This window comes from Rhipicephalus sanguineus, chromosome 1 (genome assembly GCF_013339695.2).
Source record: "Rhipicephalus sanguineus isolate Rsan-2018 chromosome 1, BIME_Rsan_1.4, whole genome shotgun sequence".
NCBI classification, from domain to species: Eukaryota; Metazoa; Arthropoda; class Arachnida; order Ixodida; family Ixodidae; genus Rhipicephalus; species Rhipicephalus sanguineus.
Window position 1 is genome coordinate 238,888,624 of NC_051176.1, and position 17,234 is coordinate 238,905,857.

Genomic DNA, 17,234 nt, shown 5'->3' on the forward strand with positions numbered 1-17,234 from the left:
TCGTCAAGAGCTCACGACGTGTTAAGACATATGGAGGATTGACAAGGAGACGAACGCGATGATATGTCCGCGCCACGCACACCATCTAGAGGCACCTAAAATAAGGAAATAAATATCGATGAAGAGCGTCGACCACGTGCAGAGAACGTACACATATCGAATCAAGTCGAGGAGTTCTCCCAGTGAGCAATAGTATATAACAAATGGCTGCGCCGACGACCGCGGTCTCGCGAGCCCTGATTCACCGTCTGCAGGCTTTCCCGGAAAGTCTGAGCGAGGCCATTGCGTGGCGCGTTTCGGTCGCCTAATGAGATCCACCTTTTCTACAGGTACAAATGCGCAGAAGCTGGCCTGCCTGTCCGGGCGCACGGCCGCAGCTGCGCTAATGCGCCCGAACAGCACAAACACAAATGCGATACACAGACGTTGCTTTACCCGCCCCAGAAAAATCGCGGCTGCTCGGTTAGATCGGGAGGCTATACAAGCCCCAACTCACCATGATGAAATTTCCTTCCGGAGCTCTCCGAAAGCAAGGTAGATCACCAGGCGGCTACGCATAGAACAGCCAATCACGGCCGACTCTGCAAGAAAATAAACAGAGAAAAAAAAAACTGTCTCGATATTGTAAAGAGTGGCAACAGACGTGTCGAAAACAGACCAGTCACCTACTGTGTCGGCATTCGCAATACTCGCTACGGTTCTTTTCGAAGTAGATCATCGGTTAGATTTTTTTTTTATTTTGCAGGGCCAGAACAAAAAACAAATCATATAAAACATAGCGGAATTCGCTTGCGCTTGGGCTCATGTTCTGGAGCAGAACAGAATATGCTTTTGAACAGAATAAGATAGGGAAAAGTTCTGCATCTATTTTAGGAATGAGTGCACGGTACGTTACCGAATGTCCACCGAAAGCAACGGATTTTCAAATAATTATATTGTTCCGCTTAATATCCATCGCTATGACGATTCGACACGCCCAGTGACCGATGCAGGTGACTGCGGGGCTTCGTGCGAAACAATGACGAAGACCAAAGAGAGAGAGAAAAAAGATGAAGTCAGCTTCGCACTAGTGGTGCCAAACCTGAAGAAAGTGCGGAGTTGGGCAGCCTTCTTTGTTCCTCTTTATTTTTCTCTTTCTTTCTTCATATCTTTCTTTCTCTTCCCCTCTTCTCTCTATTTTCTATGTCTTATTTGTCTCGTTTATTTCTACTTCTTTATTTGTCTTACTATATATTTCTTTCTATGTCTCGCTCCTTCAATCTTTCTTTCTCCCCTTTCCCTCTCTCCCTCTCTATTTCTAGCTTCCACTTTCTTTTTGTCTCTTCCTTTTTCTGTCTGTGCATTTCTGTCTCTTTCTTTGATTCTCTCTCTTTCTTTCTCTTGCTGTCTTTCTTTTCTTTCTTTCTCTCTATTTCTCTTTCTTCCTATGCTATGCTTTACTCTATCTCCGCCTACTTTTCCTCCTCCTCACCTTCTCTTAACACCTCTCCTCTTCACCTTCACTTCCCTTTCGCACCTACTTGGTATACTGTACTATACAAGGCTATGTTATGCTCTGCTAGCGTACCTGGATAGCCGAGTGGTTACAATGCTCGCCTTCGGATCGTGGGTTCGAATCCCACCTGGTCAAGAAATTTTTTCCTCAAGAATTTTTCTCTTTCTCTCTCTCTCTCTCTCTCTCTCTCTCTACCTGTTATCTCAACCATCAGAGTTATTGCATCCCACGCTGGACAAATCGGCGCACGTGTTCTGAGAGCGAAGCAGAAGATGAAGATGACGAACATAGCGCGTGTTGGTTCATGATGATGCCATAGTTTTCATTTCGAGGAGTACAACCAACGGCTGGCATTAACAGCGCCACCATTAAAAAAAAAAAAACGAATGAAAATATAGCTAGCATGATACCTATGCCCCTCCCCCTCCCCACACACGCACACACCACTTGCACGCGGCTTTCTATCCGGAGACTTCAACAGATATTTGTCGTTATATTTGTGTTTGACCAAAAACGAACGTCCAACAGTCAACACTAGTCCACCCCCACCCTCCATTACCTCAGGGCATGCTCGAATGAAATACCAATGAAATACCATTCAAGGGGCTTATCGAAATTGTATTCAAAATTTCAAACATTCGGACACATCAATTGAAATTTGAATCAACAACGGTCACCCGGAGGACAGGAGTAGCGTTCATAATTATTCTTCTACAAGTCGCTCCCTGTTCGATAAAAAGAAGGCTAACCCAGAATTCAGGGTCAGTAGAGCGTCTTCAGAAAGGTTATAAACCAAACTGGACGAAAGAAAAGTTTGGATTGCACTTTCAACACGATCAACACAAACTGCGAATGAATACTTACCAACCTGCCCAACTTTCCACGCTGCTTACAAACTGCGAGGCTGAGCTCAGCCACAAGCGCGAAGTTGCGATGGCAAAATCATCGACCGGTCGGCCATGAGATTGCACGTGCATGCTAACAAGGGACGTGGTTGTGGGCTGGGAGCCCAAAATGAGTGCAACGGCGGCCACGGAGCTCCGGTCATCGGCTCAGGGAGAGTTCGTCCCTCATTCAGTGACCCCGGGGCCATAAACACGTTTGGCGCGAGCAGCCCTTCGCTGTTTCGACAGACGGCCATCGGCAATGGCGTTCATTGCGTCCAATCAATCGAGCCAGGGTAGCGAGCCAAAGACGGAAGCGGTGTTTCCCAAATAGGAACGAAAGCAAGTTTTTAGTGCTACCCTGTAAAGAAGTGCGCAAGCAAGCGACATCTGAAGCGTACCACGAAACGCGCAGCTCACATGCAACAGCAATTGTAAGGATTGTGATAACTGCAAAGTTCTATGCAATTAACTCTTTGGACACTGTAGTGGGAAAGCCGAAAACAAAAAAAAAGACCAGTGAAAATCGTTCAACTCGATTGCTTTTTAGTGCTCCCATATTACATACTTCCCACATTCGTTGACTGGCTACCGGTCGGCAAACTTGACTGGTCGAAAATCTACAAAGCTGCAAGCCTCGGTTCTTAGGTTACTGTCCGCAGCAAGTTTTAAAAGAATTGCAATAGAAAGTTTAGAAAGAGCTAAAACCATTTAAACTGCTTTATATAGGATAGGGGCTATACGAGGGTCTCACAGACAGAGTTATGGAGGAGATCAAAATCGCAAAACGCCATGGAACTGCGAGGTCACGACTCATGCAAGGAGGGCAGACATTGAGCCACGCAGAGAGGTCGATAATGTAGAGTCCTACTCAGTCTACTTTTTCGTTCCCGCAAAGCAAATTTGCGAGTAATTCATTTAACATTGGCGGAAACGTCGAAATGCGATGCTGAACCATGCGAGCGCCCTAATAGAAGAGTATTCCGAAATTCAAAAATTGTTTGCATTCCACTAACGACATTAAACGTCCTAATATGCGCTTGTGCAAGATATGCTTTTCTGTATAGGCGTGTAAACTTTTTTTTAAATGTCAGATTTCGGTGAAGATGAGAAAAGGTTTGATTGGTATCAAAAAAAAAAAAAAAGAAAGGGTGTGATTTCATCGACGGACGTGAGCGCTTTGTTTTTGTCATCGAATACAATATACGGGAGGAAGGAATGTAAACATGTAAAAATTTTGCCACATGAAGACGGACGGCGCTTGGTGCAGTTGTTTCGCTGTTCGCTGTTCATAAAGTGCCCAAATGAAGTAAAAAAAAAATTAGAACGCTTAAGCTTAAGAGTGGAAAGCGATAGCGTCATCGGGATAACGGATAGGTGGGCAAGTTGGTTTGGGTTCATAATTCTGATATGGCAGCGCTAGACAACAAATACACGAGGAACGAGAAAACAAGGCATGCGCTGTACAATCAACCGAAGCTTTTTGTTGAAAACTTTCCTTATATGCAGCCTGTATCGGTCACGCAAAGAAATCACACATGTGTGAAGCAACCACGTCAATATCACAGCAAAAGGAGGGACACAACGTAGGGGAAACAGAGAAAGCGAAAGGATACATTATCAAGTGACGCTATAGGCTTCGCAAGTGTTGATGAGATAATCAAATTCTTTAGGTGCGAGGGCTGCAGATGCCTGACTCAAGCATTTGTCGTTTAATTTGGTAGTGTACAAGTTTCATTTCTCTTGTTACTTTGTTATGATGACGAGACGGGTTAACAGTGGCAATAAAATCTCGATTGCAACTACACGCAATACAATAATTGACCAAACGGTAGGACGTGGCGGTTGAGGAAGAGAGCGAGCTTCGGTGCTCTTGCAGCACTGGGTTAATACATCTTGCACTCTGTCCAACATACATCTTTCCACACAATAAAGGGATGATATACACCACACCTATGGCTTACAACTTACTGACATGCTTGGTTTGACAATCAGCTTTTATAGACGGTTGGCCTAATTTGTTAATGATGAGTGGGCAAATATTTCCAAACTTTGGGCCCTGCTTACATCGGGCGTTCAATTCGCTTGCGTAGTTGATGCGGACACCTCCAACTATGCCGTGAGTGACCGAACGTTTGTGCGCGTGACACTGACCGTTGTAAACGCTCCTAAGGCGTGTGCGGGAAATACAGTTACAAAGTACCCACTACGCCATAATTCGCCACTTTGTGAAGTAACGAAGTACCGACTATATGCGTCTCTAAGACAATACGCACGCCTACGTAGCTGCACATTTTCTTGATAATGTGGATTATTATTATTATTATTATTATTATTATTATTATTATTATTATTATTATTATTATTATTATTATTATTATTATTATTATTATTATTATTATTATAGCTGAGCGTTTTGCAATGGGCGGGGCTCTTTTAACCATCCACTGGTTACGCAGTTCAGATGGTGCGACGCCTGGCGCGATTCTACACTTCAGCTACGATATATGACACGTGTTTACATGACTGCTCGCCCGACATGACGCCTGTATAGGGTCTTTTTCCGCAGAAGTTTTAAGCAGTGGCTGTGGTTGGTAGAATACTTGACTGCCACGCAGAATACCTCACGGAAAACGTCGCCGACGCTGAAACCGTATTTTCTGCGACACGGGCGCTTTAGCGTTATCGCGTTCTACTAAAGGAGAGCTAGTTACGCCCACAATGTGCGGCTTCGCACGAAGCGCAGTCCATGAGGAATGCAAAGTTGGCACTTATCGGCGCAGGAATATACTGGACACAGCAGAAAGCAAGAAAAAAAAAATCCAGCATAATATGAAAACCAATGAACAAGGGCCTTCACATGAATCTAAGTCTTAATGTGAACAGACACCGTGTAGAACGAATATAATTGAACATACAACGCATGTGCACTTTATGTGATCTCCTAGAGATACTTATGAGAAGCCCATATGCGAGTCGTGTGCAGATGTTAATCGAGAATGCATGTATGTTTGGTGACTCGGGGGCTAAAGGCCCTCCCTCCTCACCCCCCCCCCTCACTCATACACATGAGAAGTGTGTTTTGATAAATCCATACAAGCCTGGATGGATACGTGAAGTCAATTTCTAAAATGTTTTTTTTTTTCAATCTCTCTGTAAAGCTACTTACATTAAGCCGCTGTCCTAGACTGTTCAGTTCAGTGAAAACACTATTTCACTACATTCAACGAATGAAGAATTCAACGAAGCACGCACTTGACCGGCGCTCGAGAACCAGCCTCATGTACAGTCATCCGACTCTGGTCAGTCATGCGGGAATTGTAGTGCCATTTCGTTGTTACTCCCTTTTCATACATTGAAACCTAAATTTATATTACGCAATGCTATGTACACCTCTACTTAGCGGTAACTCATTAATATACTCGAAGACTTCGACAGCGATGTTAGCCGAACGATCGCTGCTGTTCGCACAAACGGGTACTTCAGACAACCATTCGGCTGAGTGTCTCGTCTGCTTCGATCCGCAATCACCTCCTCTAGATGAGCAATGTTGTGTCGAAGCGTATCGTAACTTCTTTGAGCACCCACCGCTGATAGTGCAGCGTATTTAACATTGTTTTAGTTATCGACTGTGCCCGTGTTTACGTCACATGAGGGGGATGTTTGACGCCGAAAAAAGATTGGCAGCCACTGTCGAGCGCGCGCACGCGTGGTAACGACGGCGAACGCGTCGGCGGCACACAGCCTCTCAGACGGCCGCTGTATAAAGAGGCTAGGCAAAAAAGCCCTTGAAGGACACTTGTACGCGCTCGCCTTCACCAAGCTGCCGCTGGTGGCATAAAAAGCAGCGCCGGAAACAAAACACGAAAGGCATAAAAATCCCCCGCAGCATGGCGGACCTCCCTTGGGCAGATCCCCCTTCTGGATTCTCGTTTCTTTCTTCCCCTCCGACGCTCCTCTCAGCTTTCCGGACCAGTATCCATAAACTGAGCCGATCTTATCAGTTCCCAGGGCAGGAGCCCGAGTCCACAATTCAGACAACACGCAGCCACGCCGCCCTGGTGGCGAGTTTATGCATTGTATACATTAGCGGAAACCGCAACGGCTCGGGGTTCGCTTTAAGACGCTCTCCGAGGATTTTACGATAAGGGCCGTGCAGCCGTATACCACCGCGAATAGACCCACGGCGCATAAACATGCACACATGCGTGCGGCCCATATCGCGCTCCGGATGGTACTCCGCGCCGCAACACAGCGCGTCACGCGCCCTCTACTCGCGCTGATGAAAGTGGGAGACCTCCTCCTTCCCCTTTCCAGCTATGGGCACAAGTGCGCGCACCGACGCCCGTGCTCATCTTTGCGGACGTATATGGACACACGAGCAGCAACAGCCCCCTACCCTTCCCCTTATTCACGCGCGTGAGCTTGTGGTTTGCATCACTAACACGTCACGGCGAAGGTGAAAGTACCGAAACCGAGAAAGAGAGAGAGAGAGAGAAACACAGAGTAAACGATGCCAGACGAATGGGAGCGAGGCGGGGAAGACGGATATTTGAGCGCACTGGGACATCGAGCCACACAGAATCCAACCGTATACACGTATACCAAGCGTTGCCTACCATGTTTACTCGGCCATTGTGCACAGAAGCAAAATGCGGCTTTGGGGATGCCAGGCCCACTTTATTATATCACTCTGGACTTCTGGCCGAAGGCTGCCAACACCAGTGTTGCTTCTCAGGGTCGCCAATGAACTTGACAATTTTGCAGGAGGTCCCACGGAGACGCGGGTTTAAGACATGGCATGAAAATCCGGTGTATCTCGCGAACTAAACGAGCAAACAAAATAATGAAGCAATAAATTAATGCAAAAAAAAAAATCGGCACGCCTTCTTAGCAAAATAAAATCGAGGTTACCAAGTCACTGTGATTATACAGACCGGCCTTCGCGAGGAGTTTTTTTTTTTTTTCTTCTCGGATATCGAGCCGGAAGGCGACCTGCGGTACTCCGCCGTAATACAAGTACCCACGGGAAAGTATATATAAGGCGCGAGCTTGCCTGATCATTTCTCTTGTGACGGTGTTGTTGCTGCGTAGAGCTGCGCTGTTTATGTAAATAGCGTTCATCTGCGTCTGAGAGTATCTGCACCTGACGTAGGAAGCAAACAAGCTTACCTAATCAGTCAATTATAGAGGAAGGAAGAAGCTACGTGACTTCCCGATGCCAATGCGTCAGGCTTGCAAGAAGCATTTCGTAAGCTTCGTTATCTCTGTATGGCACTGTTCGCGTCCGGTTGAACACATGTATATAAAGAGAGCTAATGAGAATAGCGATTGACAGATTACAGCATGCGGCTCAACCCAGTCGGCGTGCTGATTACAAAAGGAAATCACTAGCCTGCCGGCGCTGCTAATCACAGTGTAGATGTAGGTGTGCACCCCCTTTCACCCTCCCTTACCCCCCCCCCCCCACTCCAAAATAAAAAAAGAAAAACCAACTTCAACTCGTTCGTCATTTATGAGCGAAACTAAGTGGAGCTGAGGGGCTTCACTTTGTAAAAACCATAAAAAGCCAATTGACAATGAAACATACAAAAAAAGGCACATGAAAGAAAATTGCTTTTTAAAGAAGACGAGGAAGTGAATTATGAATGACGGTTAAGTAAAAAGTCGCAAATAAATGATGGTGGTGCCCAATTGGGGGCATTTCACGTTTATAAATATTTTCAACTGTATACATACGTGTACTGGGTTACCTTGTACGTGCTTGTCTATACCTTTCACTCTTTCTTTCACTCCCCCCCCCCCTTGCCCTCACGCCATGCAGGGTAGCCAACTGGATCTACCTCTGGTTAACCTCCTTGCCTCTCTATGCAATCCGTCGTGACTCGTGTGCAAGCGTGTGCATAGAAAAAAACGACTGTGCACAAAATCTGGACGCCAGCCGACCCTTATACGTATTACAGTTGGTGGAGCCACTGTGAAGCGCAGTCGTAGCCGGCAGTTGCATTGACTCTGGTAACGCACTGTAAAACCGGTAAAACTGCATCGATTCGTAAATTTGTAATTTGCGATAGTAAGTTGCAAATTATTGTAAGTTTGGACGAGCGCTCCCTTAGAAGTGTAGAATTACTTTGACCTTGGTCACCAAGCCACCTCCAAAAAAAGGCAAATTCTTAAAGGACCTTTAATGGACTCAGATTTAGAAAAAAACTTTTATGTGCTGCAGCTATGCATGAAGTCAGGAGCCATGCTCATTACGCTCACGTTCCGTCCGGAACGTGAGCGTAAGTGCGCGTTTGTGGGCCCTCCAAAGAAGGGTGAACTTTCGTCAGCGAAATGTGCGTTGCCATCCGGTTATCTTCTTCTTTATAATTTTATGTATTTATTTATTTATTTTAACATAATTATCTTCTTATTGCGGTAATTCTCGCTGCATAACAGAAAGATGGAGCAGCCGAGGCACTCTTTACGCTATTCTTTCCACAGCAACCCGTGCATACAAAATAGCCAAGGTGAGAGCACCGTCACTTTGTTGCATAGGAACCACAAAAGCGTGTTTCCACATGCATCGAGGAAACGACTCGGATCTATTTTCATTAATGATTGCTTGTATAAATGTCATCGCTGAAGAACTGGGATTTTTAACGATGTCTCGGGGGTGGTGGAAAGATAGCTACGGCGAAATGCATGCGCCGAAACCTGAGGCCTGTATACTGAAGCTGAAGCAGAGTGGCCGAATAGGCGTGTCTCCTGAGAAAATCACGTGCGCTGCGCTGGATGTTCAAGTCACACAACACTGCCAGCTCGCTACTCAACACCCGCGGCTGGCAGCCTCCAAACATAAACAGGCAGACATCGCGGAAACGTCACCAACGCATGACACGGCGAAGGAAGCGAATATACACGGAATATAGCAGTAATGCAATAGCGAGGTGAAAGAATAGACATAGGAGAACAGACTTTAACGCCACTGTTTATGCAACAAAAGGAGAGCAAGGTTGCGAAGCAAGAAGACGCTGTAGGCACACACGGCACCCGTCGGTGCTTCTCGTCAAGGTAACAAAAGTGCTATTCAAACAGCATTTATTCTCGCTCCTTCTTTACGATGTCGTACGATGTGGTTCCACGCTTATGGTGTTCCGCTCTGACGTCCACATATACAAACAAGTACAAACATTGCATTGCACTTGCACAGTAATCGACTTGTTGAGCCGAGGAGGACGGTGAAGTGGGGAACGAAAATTAATACAGAATCAATATCAGGAAATTTTCTTGTGTATTATAATAAAATATTTAGAAGTCTTCATTCCTTCCTCACTGAGCTGCATTTCTTCTGGAGTAACGTAAAAGTGGAGAAAGCCGACGCAAATCAGCATGCAATACCTCAGCATGTAGCCCGAGTTTCCGTCTTGGTGGACACACCATTGATCACAAACTGACACGGAGCTTAACGGCTCCCGCAGCTCCAGCAAACGGCTGGCTTTAGCGGTTACGTGCATCACGCAAAACTTCCAGTGCAGGTTGCCAGAGCTTGGAACAAAACGATACTCGAAGGATGACATCGACTTTAGAGACGGGTTATCAAGATGAGTGCGTGGGAATATTAGTGCCATTCGAGAAACGCACAATGATTAGCATTTACATACGTTCAATAGCATGTTCCGCAGTTTGTAAAGAAAGCAAGTGTGTATAGGTGAAGCCTGTCGGTAGAGCAGCGTCAGCTTTGCAAGCAATCTTGCAAGTAAATTACGCAATCATCCACATATAGGCAAATTTTAGATTTAGTGGACAAAATATTGAAGAACAGACAGACAGACAGACAGACAGACAGACAGACAGACAGACAGACAGACAGACAGACAGACAGACAGACAGACAGACAGACAGACAGACAGACAGACAGACAGACAGACAGACAGACAGACAGACAGACAGACAGACAGACAGACAGACAGACAGACAGACAGACAGACAGACAGACAGACAGACAGACAGACAGACAGACAGACAGACAGACAGACAGACAGACAGACAGACAGACAGACAGACAGACAGACAGACAGACAGACAGACAGACAGACAGACAGACAGACAGACAGACAGACAGACAGACAGACAGACAGACAGACAGACAGACAGACAGACAGACAGACAGACAGACAGACAGACAGACAGACAGACAGACAGACAGACAGACAGACAGACAGACAGACAGACAGACAGACAGACAGACAGACAGACAGACAGACAGACAGACAGACAGACAGACAGACAGACAGACAGACAGACAGACAGACAGACAGACAGACAGACAGACAGACAGACAGACAGACAGACAGACAGACAGACAGACAGACAGACAGACAGACAGACAGACAGACAGACAGACAGACAGACAGACAGACAGACAGACAGAGACAGACAGACAGACAGACAGACAGACAGACAGACAGACAGACAGACAGACAGACAGACAGACAGACAGACAGACAGACAGACAGACAGACAGACAGACAGACAGACAGACAGACAGACAGACAGACAGACAGACAGACAGACAGACAGACAGACAGACAGACAGACAGACAGACAGACAGACAGACAGACAGACAGACAGACAGACAGACAGACAGACAGACAGACAGACAGACAGACAGACAGACAGACAGACAGACAGACAGACAGACAGACAGACAGACAGACAGACAGACAGACAGACAGATAGATAGATAGATAGATAGATAGATAGATAGATAGATAGATAGATAGATAGATAGATAGATAGATAGATAGATAGATAGATAGATAGGAAAAGGCAGGGAGCTAAGCCGAACCCGCCACGGTTGTCTGGTGGTTATGGTGCTTATTGCTGACGTCCCGGTATTGAATCCCTGCCGCGGCGACCTCATTTTGATGGAGGCGAAATGCTAGAGGCCCGTGTGCTTAAGATTTAGATGCACGTTACACAATTTCAGGTGATCAAAATCTCCGGGGCCCTCCACTACGGCGTCTCTCATAAACATAATGTGGTTTTGGGACGTAAAAACCCAACAATTATTGTTATTAGGAAGGTAACCCATGGTCGAACAACGTTTGGTTGGCTGCCCTACACATGGGAAACATGGCAAAAAGATAGGAAAGTATGTAGGAAGAGCGCCAGTGTAACACACCAGCAGATGAATGATAAATATTATAAACAATTAGGACCTTACATCGAACCCTTGTGAAACACCCATAGCACTGGCTAGACAGAGAAGACATCATTATCAACAGAACCGAAGTGAGTACGGTTCACTCAAATTCGGTGGTCCAGTCAATCAAAATAACTTTATTTTACGAATAGTAAACGATAGCTGATTGCGTGCAATGCCTTACAGAAAGGGGAAAAATATGCTAAACAACAATCTGTGAACTCAGAGCCGAACAAAATAAATGTCCAGTAAAGGCACGAAACCGTATGACAGAAGAATAAATAATGAAAAAAAAAAGCGTGTTTTGAGGAAAAATTGCCGACGATTACGATACTTCATATAGGGAGTATTTCGCTTCCATTTCGCATTATAATGCGGAATGTGAGCGTAGCTGTAGGCGTGTTTTAATTGGGCGATATATTGAGGCAAATAATTTGAGAGAGGTATATATGTACGGTGCACTCTTTATTTATATATATATATATATATATATATATATATATATATATATATATATATATATATATATATATATATATATTTCGTTTTATTATTTTCTCTTTTTCATTTCTTTATATTTTTTATAACCTTTTTTTTATTTCTTGCTTCGGCGGTGCCAAATGGTTACATACGACGTTTTATTTTCATTTTCTTATTGTTATTCCTTATATCCATTTTTTATTTTTTTTTGCTGTTCACAGCAATCCAGCCGGCAAAAGGAGAGCTTCGCGTGACCAGGAGATCTTTCGCTGCGCCCGTTTGCCTGGTTGTTTATTGTATCTTAATTTTAAGTTGTTAATCCAGCCAGGCTCGGCAGAAAAGCGCCGGGTGGCTCGAGGCGTGCTAGCTAGATGCGGTAGGGGCAACAACTACGACTAGGGGAAATAATGGACGACGCTCAACGCAGGAACAGGCGCCTAAGAGCTACGCTCCAACAAGAAAAAGTGGCTATAGAATCGAGAAATCGAGCCCAGCAGGGACTATAGCTAGGAGACCACCGGCTCCGCTGTCACTCAGCCTTGCGCCTCTAGTGCAAGCTTCCCACATTTTTTTTTTTAATAGTTTGATGGTGATCGCATTTATATATGCCACGTGATGACTTTTTAAGGTTGCAGAGGGCGGTATGAGTCTTTTCGAAACTGATAAAGACGTATGGCGTCCAAAGGAAAGTAATCTGGAACTGCCAAAGAATGCAGTTACCACCTATTGTACGAAGACGCGCTCTTATAAATGTGGTCTCGTAAGAGAGGCGCCCAGTGTTTCTCAGTCTACTGCTTCCTACTGTCGTTAAGAGTGTTAGACAAATACGGCTTTGTTCGTTGGCTCACACGAAATTCCATGCAATTTCCTGGTCAAAATGCGCTTATTGTAGTATTGGCACTTGCAGTTGAGGCCTTCGCCACGCATAACAGGCCGTGGAGATGGTTTGTTAAATTTAATAAAGCTAACAAACTAGGAAAAAGAAAACATCTTTCTTAAGGGATAGCATCACCTTACTTTTATGCTAGCAAACGACAGTTCTTTTGTTTTCTTTTATTTTAATCATGAGTCCTTGATTCTCAGCACTTTAGACACCGCTTGTACCGTAGGCGCGCTTCTCGGTTCCTACAACGCCGAGAGTCGGCATGCGCCTCTTGCATCCACCTGTGGTTGGAAGTAAACGTCAAAGGCAATAGATGTTTTCAGTGGCTTCCAAGTCACTGTGGGATTATCGGCAATGAACGGGCCGATCAAGCTGCCCGTTCCGCCCATACTGAAAACGATCAACTCTTAATACCGCTCTCCAGAACTGACGCTGCACGGAAGCTCTGCGTGCTTGCTCGCCAACTCACCACGTCGCAGTGGAACGAGCCACACTTCCAGCACGCACGACTATATGCCCTAGACCCAACTCTCAGCCTTCGAATTCCCCCAGGACTTCGTCGAGGTGACGCTACCCTTCTGTGCAGGTTATGGTTGGGTGTCGCATTTACCTGTGCGTACGCGTTCCGCATAGGAATGGCCGACACCGCAGCTTGTGACCACTGCGGAAGTGATGAAACAATTAAGCATATTCTGTGCGACTGTCCACAGTACTGTTCGCAGAGACAGTCGCTTTGCAACGCGCTTGACAAATTGGACGACCGAACTCTTTCGGAAGAAAGAATCCTGCGCCACCGACAGGACTTTACGTCTCAGAAGAAGGCTGTGCAGGCGCTAATGCGCTTTCTGCGTTCAACCGGGCTATCAGAACGGCTGTGATAGGACGTCCTGCATGTGTGTGCATGTGTGCATGTTTTGTTTTGTTTTTATTTTATCTCCCTCTCTCTCTGTCCTCTTTCCGACCCCTATATCCCCACCCCTGTGCAGGGTAGCAAACCGGTCGCTCGCACCAGGTTAACCTCCCTGCCTCTTCCTTTTCATCTATTTCTCTCTCTCAACTACACGAATGGTAAACGATGGAGAAGTCGTATAGCGTTCGAAAGGAAAAAGAAAACAAGACAAACGAACAGCCCATGGATGAGTCGAACGACAGAATACCATGCGCGCACTTTTCAATTCGAGTTATGCTCCATGCCCTTGCATAATAAAACAGTCACGAGGTATCCCGAATACAAGCAAACATCTGCACGATATAACGGGACACGCGTCTTGGTGCGACAGTGTAGATGACCTCCGGTGACCGAGCCAGTGCGCCGAGATAGACTTATTATTACATCTCTAACCGATTCGAACGTGTACACCGCGAAACGCAGCCCAATTTTTAAGTGCTCCAAAAAGGGCCGGTCGCCTGATCCACGTATAACGCAACGAAGCGAGAGATCACGCGCTGAAGAAGGCTCGCGATACTGGACCGCCAGTGTGGTTGGCGCTTACTGCTTGCCTTTCTCCACAGGGAGCTCCCAGGTAGAAAGAAGCGAAACAAGACAATAACACGGGAGAGTTCGGGCGCAGGGATTGAGCTGCCGCCTTGGTTAATTATTTAAGGGCATCCCGATGGCGCACCGCGAGGAAAGCCTCGACCCTGTTGCTCGGGACGGCGCTCTCGCTTCTGACCGTTACTATAATTAGGCATCTGTGCGTGCGCCCACAAAGTGTGGTTCATTTGATAAGTCGTGGGCGGCGCAACCCCCCCCCCCCCCACTTCGCCATACAGAGCCGCCTTATCGAAGTGGGGCGCGCTATGGCACACCGCTTTTATGACTCGCGCTTTGAGCGGACCTATGGGAAGGTTCCGGGACCCATGGCTCACGCCACTACCCCCCCCCCCCCTTCATCTTCCTGCGCCGTCGTACGTAACAGGTGCAGCAGTGTTCAGGAGCGCGCGCACCGCTTGATGGCGGCCGAGCCCGGCTGCTGAGAAGACGTGCTCCCTCGTCGGGCTAATGAAGGCCTCATAAAAAGAAGGCCCTCCCCGCTCAGTGCCATTGCTCAGACATGACTCTGGCGCTTTCATTGTCTGAAAATCTGGGGGGAAAAAATAACGCGCGAAAGTGTGCGCACACCTCGACGATATAGAAACAAGGCAAGTCAAAGTGTATATGGCCGTAGTCGTATACGTGTAAATGCATACATCTCATGCCTCGCTTCACGCGGCCAGCGATGCGGCGTGTATTGCATATATACGCGCAATTGGCTGTTTCATTTCTTGAGATATGCACGGCCACACGAACAATGGGGGAGTGGGGTGGACGGGGCGAAGTGTGGCGGTGTTCTAAAATCGACAATGTGAACAGCAAGACGCAAAGAACATGTGGCTTATTGAAGAGGCTGCACGGAGCCTTTATAGACAGCATCTGAATTTTATTTCGCACACGAAGTCGACTAACGCCTCACTGCGCTAAACAGTGCATGGAAACCGATAAGTATATAGATAAAAAGGAGACAATGATTGACGAAGAAAAAATAACTGATGACGTAGTGCGCATGACTAATTGCAATGTACGCGTTCTAAAAAAAAAAAACTGCGGCTAAGCGAAAGGCGCTAGTGCGCGATTCTCCGCGCGCGAGCAAGCACCCTCCGCAATTATCTCTTCCTAAGCTGAAGGATACCCATATATGAAAACACATTCTAAATAATCTGTATTCTAGATCGTGGCTGAACAACACTGTCAACAAACCTGCTCCCAATTTACGAAAAGACTGGCTGTACACGCGAGCGGCAAAATATAGGCGACGCTGCTGCAGAGCACGCAAAACATTTGACGCTCGAATAAGTGAAGATCCCTTTAGCACAGCGCGATGCCTGCACCATGGCAGCCCATAGCCCCGCCACGGTGGTCTAGTGGTTATGGCGCTCGACTGCTGACCCAAAGGTCGCGGGATCGAATCCCGGCCGCGGCGGCTGCATTTTCGATGGAGGCGAAAATGTTTGAGGCCCGTGTACTTAGATATAGGTGCACGTTAAAGAACCCCAGGTGGTCGAAATTTCCAGAGCCCTCCACTACGGCGTCTCTCATAATCATATGGTGGTTTTGGGACGTTAAACCGCAGATATTATTATTATGGCAGCCCATATATTAATCTGCATGAATTACGCAGTTACTCGAGAGGCAACGCACCTGGCTCTTCGTGCTATCGCATCGTTTAAGAGGATCTCGCACAGTGCTATACAGACAGAAGCCTTCTCAAGGGTCCGCGACCGCTGTTTACTTAACAGTGCCTTTGCTGTTATACAAATTCGGTTGTCGCTGAGGTAAACAATTACGATCGGGACTGAATAAACAAGCGAATGTATTCCTTATATTTCACTAACAAAATGAAACGAGAAGCCCTAGGTGAAATAATAAGTTAGCAGCTCGATATATGACGCCATTGCACTTGCACCGCTCCGAGCTTTCAGCGAGTCCTCATTGCATTCGCCAAGTATGTCTCCAATTAACGTGCGACAATATTTGTCGAGTACCGTAAGTATGATAATCAACCACGTACACATAGCATTCATTTGTCATTACGAAACCGAACATCAAATTAAGGAAACCAAGGAGTTCCTTTCCAAAAAAAAAAAAAGAAAGAAAGAAAAGAAGAAAGGAGGAAAAAACGAACGGCGACAAGCCGACGCTCGAGAAAGCAAGACTTGCTTCCCGCGACAATACGACGGCAGAAAACATGGCCGCTCCTCCTGTATCCGCGAGCTCCCTCGCTCGCACGCACGCACGCACGCACGCACGAATCATTTCGTGCACCCTACACACATCCTCTGGGCGTAAACCGAAGGAAATCGCCTCTACTACCGGAAGGATGCGCTTTCTCAACCGACATTCCGCGACCCGCGATTACTTCGTTACCACCTTCTACTTGAAGTTTTCCAGTGTGATGAAAAAGTGCAGATAGGCTGGACCGTCAGACTGCACCTCGTATAGAACGACGCTGGAGCCGCACTCCTCGAGCACAGCTGGCGCAGTGAGCACAAACAGCAAACGGCCAACGCCCTGGCGTGCAGCAAGCCGGCGCTAACGGTCCGGCGTCGTCTTCCCGGGACCCATCGCCACGGCCTGCAGCCGCAACCTGCGCAGGGGCACCAACCTTTCTCTCCCGGCCGTATCTAATTATCGCACCGTAAAGGTTTATTGCGTTCTGACCCTCGCACCGAGGCACATTTTCCGTGTACCGTACCATTTCAGCGCGGCACTGATAATAACGAAGGCAGGTTGCGGGCGACAGAGAAGGTAGGCCATAAATAAT

General features: G+C 46.7%; 1 protein-coding gene across 1 annotated transcript in view; it reads right to left on the minus strand.

Moving 5' to 3' along the window:
• The window catches only part of LOC119375239 (zinc finger homeobox protein 4), a 252,257-nt gene that overhangs the window by 140,999 nt on the left and 94,024 nt on the right, over positions 1-17,234 (minus strand). The window contains exon 3 of the mRNA XM_037645431.2: positions 497-581. The gene's annotated coding sequence lies outside the window, so the exon portion shown is untranslated. The remainder of the gene's footprint in view (positions 1-496; positions 582-17,234) is intronic.